Source organism: Mandrillus leucophaeus, unplaced genomic scaffold, assembly GCF_000951045.1.
Source record: "Mandrillus leucophaeus isolate KB7577 unplaced genomic scaffold, Mleu.le_1.0 Scaffold256, whole genome shotgun sequence".
NCBI lineage: Eukaryota > Metazoa > Chordata > Mammalia > Primates > Cercopithecidae > Mandrillus > Mandrillus leucophaeus.
In genome coordinates this window covers 2,886,317-2,893,035 of record NW_012102654.1, presented here as the reverse complement: position 1 = coordinate 2,893,035, position 6,719 = coordinate 2,886,317, and the positions used below count along the sequence as shown (strand labels likewise).

At 46.0% G+C, this 6,719-nt stretch overlaps 1 protein-coding gene across 1 annotated transcript in view; it reads left to right on the top strand.

Annotated features, from left to right (window-relative positions):
* Positions 1–61: 61 nt before the first annotated feature.
* Positions 62–6,719, top strand: part of ZNF395 (zinc finger protein 395) — a 42,724-nt gene continuing 36,066 nt past the window's right edge. The window contains exon 1 of the mRNA XM_011983896.1: positions 62–377. The gene's annotated coding sequence lies outside the window, so the exon portion shown is untranslated. The remainder of the gene's footprint in view (positions 378–6,719) is intronic.

Below are 6,719 nucleotides of genomic sequence, written 5' to 3'. Positions count from 1 at the left end.
GCCCCTGGCCCTCCCCGGCGGTGGCACCATGGGCTCACGCGGGTGCCCGGGGTGGGGGGGCCTGCACAGGGAGTTTGTCTTGTGCAAACAATTTCCAAGGCAGCGTTTTCTTCCCTGCCTGGGAGTGCAGGGCTCAGCGCCTTCACTTTGGAACTGATTCAGAGACCTAAAGAAGCCCACCTGGCCAGCGGGAAGGGGTAGCCGCCGCCTCCCGGTTTTGCGCAGCCCTGGCCAGTTCCCGGTGGCCTTGGAGGACTTCCACCGGGCAGGCGTTCCCATGATGCCAGGCTGTCAGGCGCGGGGGATTCCTGCAGGCCGGCGCTGCTTTCCTTAGAACCCCCTTTCTAGAAAGGTACACCTGGGGGTTTTGCTTCAAAGTGAGTGATCCACAGGTATCTAAGGCTTTCTTGACACCCTCCCTAGGCGTTGTGTAAACAGAAGCGCCTGGTCGCAAATACCTCGAAACACAAGGGAACATAGCCATTAAGTTCAACTCCACAGGTCTTTTTGGGGAGCTGCTGTGCTCTCAGCACGGTGCCAGGCCGTCTGGGAGGTGGGGGAGGCACCGAAGAGACCCCAGGCTTCAGGAAGCCTAGGACTAGGTGGAAGTGATTTCTGAGTCTATGTTCAAGTTAATGTGCAGTGGCTGCCTGAGTTAGTGGAGATGCTGGAGAGGGAGCATATCAGATAAAGGAAAGAGGAGATTGGGGAGGGGACTTGGAGTACTAAGTTTTGAAATAAATTATGCCTGTGGAGAGTAACTCACCCGTAGGGCCCAAAGACAAGAAGAGAAGTAAGTAACAGGTGGGATAATTTGCAAAGCGGGGCAGAGGAGCAGAGGCTCATACCTGTCTCCGGGAGGGAGGAGACAGAAGGTGTAAGAGATGATTCCTTCCCTCCCGGGCTTCTACCCTCGTAGAGGGGACAGAAGGATGTGAGCATGTGAAATCAGACGCCCAGAGAGGGAAGGGTGACTGTCAAAGTGCGAGGTGCAGAAATAGTTCTGTTGGAGTCAGAGAAGGGAGTTGTGGGCAGGGATCAGTCACCAGGACTGGAGGCTGATGCTCTTGAGATAGGCTGTGAGGTGGGAATGAACATGGCTTTCCTGAGAGACAAGGAGATGTCCTTGGCCAGACCAGGGAATGTATCCCGAACAGTAGGAGATAGAGATGGAGAGGAACAATGGTTGAGATTGTGAAAGACTTAGAAAGCCCTTTTGGTGATTGCATGCCACCGTGTGTGTCCTAAGGAGACATTCGAGGTTTTCGAGTGAGGGAATGGTGTAATGAACAACTGTAATGGAAGGGTTTTGGAAAGTCATGTTAGGGGGACACATCAGTGAGCAGGCTGTTGCAGTTGTAGGGTGGCCAGAGTTTGCACTGGATCATTGGAAGTGAAAAAGGTGGGTTTGAGAAACATTACTGTTGAAATAATCTGTTTACAGGGCAGGGTGAAGGGATGAGAGGAATGGAAATTAATTCTTGGTGGAAACTGATTCTACGCCAGGGCCTTGGAGCTGCTATAGTTGGTAACTTGAGAAATCGGAAATGTGTATTTTGGAGAGAAGGAATTGACTACTCAGGCTATGGAGAAGTTTCTTGTGGCTGCTAAGATATCCAGATGTTAGTGTCCTGCAAGCAGCTATGGCTCTGAGATGGGAGGAGCCCAAGGGGGACGGTGTTGCAGAGGCTGCAGAAGCCGGTAGAGGGAAGGGGCTCAGAGGAGAAGTTGGGAGGCTGCTGGTAATATGGGGGCAGCGGAGGATGCCCCTGAGTGGTACTCAAGGCCTGAACCCAGGGGCTTCTGTTTCCCTCTGCTGCACTGCCATTCCCATGACATTGCTCGATTCTGAACCTGAAGTTGGAAAAGCAACTGTGGGCACTTGGGCCCTGAGCAGGATGGGGCTGTTGATTTTTCTAATGGTGAGTGTGGATTGGAGGTTAGAAGGGAGTAGAATGGGATTTGCTAAAGACAGTAAATTGCTGGGCTTTGAAACATTTTGAACTTCTCTGGGGTGGAGGGTGGAGGGTGGGGGGTAGGAGTGAGAGAGTGGGGGAGGAGGACATTAGCCCCAAGGATATTGTGATTCCCAGGGCTGTTCCAACCAGAGCCTGGCACCTTGCAGGTAGAGGGGAGCTGGTGCCTTTTTTGTTGAGCTCTGTTCATGTTGCAAGGGTGACACAGGGTGATTTGCTGAACAAATTCCCCAAGCCTCGACTTGCAACATCTGAATTTGAATGATGATTGCAGAAAGTTGTGGAATGAGCTGAGAATGTAATTACTGTTACTTAGCCTCCTTGTTTCTCTGAGATGCAGGATCAGTGAACTAGTAGAAGAGGACTTGGGAATCAGATATTTTTCTTTATAGAGTGTATCTGACTGTCCAAAGAGTAATTGCATGAAGCAGTGGTCAAGCTAATTTACTCATTGTAAAGCAGTGTCTACTGTTTTGACTGTGACTTACATTAAGAAATGAAATTTACATGTGACTTGGTACATACAATCATGTATATAAAAATCTGATGTAGGTTCCTAAAATACCTACCTCCCTTTGCTTGGTGTCATCTCCTCTGACGTTTCTATTTTCTAGTCTATTATTTTTCATTTAAAAACCTATTGTCTCCCAGTAAGTTGATCTAATTGTTCTCTAATGGATGATAACCCACAGTTTGAAAAATACAGAGAGTTTTCGCATTCAGTGAGTATTTATTAAGCCTTTTGAAGAGCTACTGTAGTACTGAAGGTGTAAGAAAGCATGAGGAAGGGTGGAAGATTTACAGTCTCTTTGGAAAGATGAGAGACACCTTGATTAAGGAGCAAGCCAAGATGATTAAATGCCAACGTGAAGAATAACTACCTGTGGGGTTCAGAGGAGGGGGGCGTGTTCTGTGCTGGTGTGGCTTGGAAAAACGCCTGGGGACAAGGAAGGAAGTCTGGGCTGAACTGTTTTTGGTGTCTCAGGGTGCTACAGATGTGGGGAGGTATAGAGTGGGCAAAGCCTTGGAGTTAGGAATGTGTAAAGTCTAAGATTGTGTAAGAGAGAAGAACAGAGGGTTCTTGTTAGAGATGAGGGAGAAATCAAGTTGTTAAAGTGGGCTGGGGTCATATATAGGGCAAAGGTTGTAAACCGGTGGCCAGGGAGTGTTTTAAGCATACGGATGTGTTCTAGTTTGGACTACATAAAGTTGTTTAAAAATTGGGAAAAAATCCAGAAAAATCTCTGGATTTGCAGCTCTTTTAAAGAGTCAGATCTGGTGTTCATCTCAAGCTGAGAAGGCTGTCCCCTATGGACAGGAGACAGGCTCATGTTCCCCGGGCTTCTTTTTGCCACAGTCCAGTCACTTTCCATTCTCCACTTAGTCCTGTAGGCGTTTTGCTCTGTGACCTCAGTTTTCAAGAGACTCGAATGCCGGGCCAGGAAATTCAGGATTGCTGTCATGGGCTCTGGGTGGCCATTGAGGATTCCGGGTAGGAGTGTGGCATTATGGAATCCGAGATATTTCTGTGCACCGGATTTGTTTTAGGCAAGTCAACAGCACTTTTTGAGGAGCTGCTGGCTGGGACTTTGAAATATTTTTATAATGATGGGAATGGAATTATAAAGGGCTTTGACCTGTGTTCTTCATAGGAAGGCAAGTTTCAAGTGACCCCAAGATTTCTCCAGCCTTCCCATTTTCCACTTCTGACTGGCAGGGATCTCTGAGAGTGATGTTGAGGTCCTACCTTGGTGAGTTGTGAGTCACAGCCATCAAGTGCCATATGATGTACAATTCTCAGGAGCCTGGTATCGATCCAAATGGCTCCCAGCAAACGAGGCTGATTTGGGGTCCAGCTGAAGTGAGTAAGTTCAGGACTCTGTGACCTAGAATAGTCTGATTTACCACCCAAGACTGAGCGCTTGCCCCAGATGAGCCACTGGTGAGAGAGACTGACCAATAGTCACCCTGCTGTTTACAGGTGGGACTAAATTCAATTATTTAAAAATACTGATCCAGCTGTAGTGGCTCATGCCTGTAATCCCAGCAGTTTGGGAGGCTGAGGCAGGAGGATTGCTTGGGCCCTGGAGTTTGAGGCCAGCCCGGGCAACATAGTTGAGATCCTGTCTCTACAAAAGAAAAAAATCTAGCTGGGGCCGGGCGCAGTGGCTCACGCCTGTTATCCCAGCACTTTGGGAGGCTGAGGCGGGCAGATCACGAGGTCAGGAGATCGAGACCATCCTGGCTAACAGGTTGAAACCCCGTCTCTACTAAAAATACAAAAAATTAGCCAGGCATGGTGGTGGGCGCCTGTAGTCCAAGCTACTCGGGAGGCTGAGGCAGGAGAATTGCGTGAACCCAGAAGGCTGAGGTTGTAGTGAGCCAAGATCGCACCACTGCACTCCACTCTGGGCGACAGAGCGAGACTCAATCAAAAACAAAAAAACAAACTAGCAGAGTGTGGTGGTGCATGCCTGTACTCCCAGCTGCTCAGGAGGCTGAGGCAGGAGGCTTGCTTGAGCCCTGCAGAAACTGGAGGCTGCATTGAGCTGAGATCATGTCATTGCACTCCAGCCTGGGCAACAGAGTGAGACCCTGTCTCAAAGAAAAAGTATACTGCTTTTGAAACATTAACAAAATGAAACTGAAGTGCATTTTGTTTAACAATGTGTGGCTATAGGATGCAAGGATAACCAGAAGCCAGCTGAATCATATAGAATTAAATCTATTTCCTGTCTTATATGGTGGTTTGCTTACTAGGCCAGAGAATAGTGCAGCGACTATGGTACATTTTGGCTTCAGTAAAGTATTTAACAGTTTCTTGAGGTATGATGGTCCATATTAAATCATAAGTGGTAAGATGTGGGCTGGATGGTGTCATTAATTTAATTTAACAATCCTATGTGAAACTGTTAATTATTGGCACTGAGGCAGCCTGGAAGGAGATCTGAAAATGAGTACAGTAGGGTTCTATTCTTGGCCTTGATCTGTTCAACATTTTCCCAGTGTTGGCAGTGAAGACACAGAAGGCACGTTCATCAGATTTGTTAGTGGCGCAGAAGTGGGAGGGATTGCTGGTTTTGCAGACAAATCAAGATTCAGAGTCGTCTAGAATTAGGGGTACGCATTAAAAAGAAAACAGGAAAAAACTCAGTGAGGGATGAATTTAAAGTCTTATTTAGGTTTACAAATTTGAATTGTGGCGTTCTGAGATGTTCGTATATCCTGATAAGATAATACCACTTCTGGGGATGTACCTGAGACCATATCCACAATGTTGATGATGAATTATGCACAGAGATTATTCAGAGATTTTAAAAAAAACTATAGTAAAAACTTGGGAATAACCTAAATATCCAATGGTGTGGGCTAGAGGTAATACATAAGTGAATTCTGATGTCTTTAAAATAGAATGTTATGAAGTTATGAAAAATAATGTTTAGGAATAGCTTTCAAATAACAGGGAAAAATGTTTTCGCCAGAAGTTAAGGGACATCTACATCTACATTTTCAAATGTTAAGAAAGCAACGTGTTTAGAAAATAATTGGAAGGAAATACATCAATAATAGTAATATCAAAATACAAATACCGGTTGCTTCTGGATGGATTGAGGCATGCAACTCTTTTTTTTTTTTTTAAAACGTTTGTATTATTTGTCTTTTCTGTAGTTGTGTATATATTCCACAGTGGGGACATCTGCAGTTTTTAAAACTTTTTATGATTGAAGGACAAGATAGGGTAAAGAAGATGATTCATTCAGTGATTAATCTCGAGTGCCTGCTCGCTGTGTGTCAAGCTCAAGGTTAGGAACTAGAGTCACAGTTGAAGACAGAGTCCTTGACCGCTGGTTGGCGCAGGTCCACTGAGGAGGGGCAGGGCATGGAGAAGAAAAAGCATCGGGATTTTTCTGTTGTTCGTCAGTTCACTGTGAGCCTTGAGTGGGTGAGGCTTTTATTTTTATTGGTTTATATTTTTATTTGTTTTTATTTTTATTTTTTTCAGAGAGTCATGAGTCTTGCCATGTTGTCCTGGCTGGATTCGAACTCCTAGGCTGAAGCGATCTTCCTGCCTCAGCCTCCCAAGTGGCTGGGTCTACCAACATGGGCCACTGAGCTTAGCTCTAAGATACAGCTTTAAAAAAATTGAATGCAGTTTATAATGGGATCAGAAATTCAGCGATCTAATCATAAGATCTAGTCTTAATGACGTTGGCTGGTCAGGTGACATTTGGACACCGGAGAGCCAAGAGTTAATAGGGACATGAGCAAGCAAGACTTGATCCTGGAAAGGAGTCTGGGATGCTGTAGGATAGGGAATAACTGAACTACATTTATGCTTTGGGTACGCAGTAGCACCTTCACATATTTTCCTGGTTATCAGACATAGGAAGGAGGAGACGTTCATTTTTGCTCCTGGTGTTGGAATACAACCAGTAGATGGAACAGTCACTTTATTCTCTGTAGCTGCAGATTTCTCATTTATGGCATGATTACGTGATTCCTTGTCTGTAGAATGATCAGCGATCATGCTGAAGTTCATAGACTTTGAGGTCTCCTTTAATCCGAAAGACCGGGACAGCAGATTTCAGTTCAATATGAAAAAGGATTTTCTAACTGGCAGATCTGTCCAACAGAGGAAATGTCTGCCCAGGAAGTAGTGAGCTTGCCGCTGTTGGCGGTATTCAAGTGGGGCCGAAAGCTGTTGATTAGGAATGCGGTAGAAGAGGAGGACAGGAATTAGGC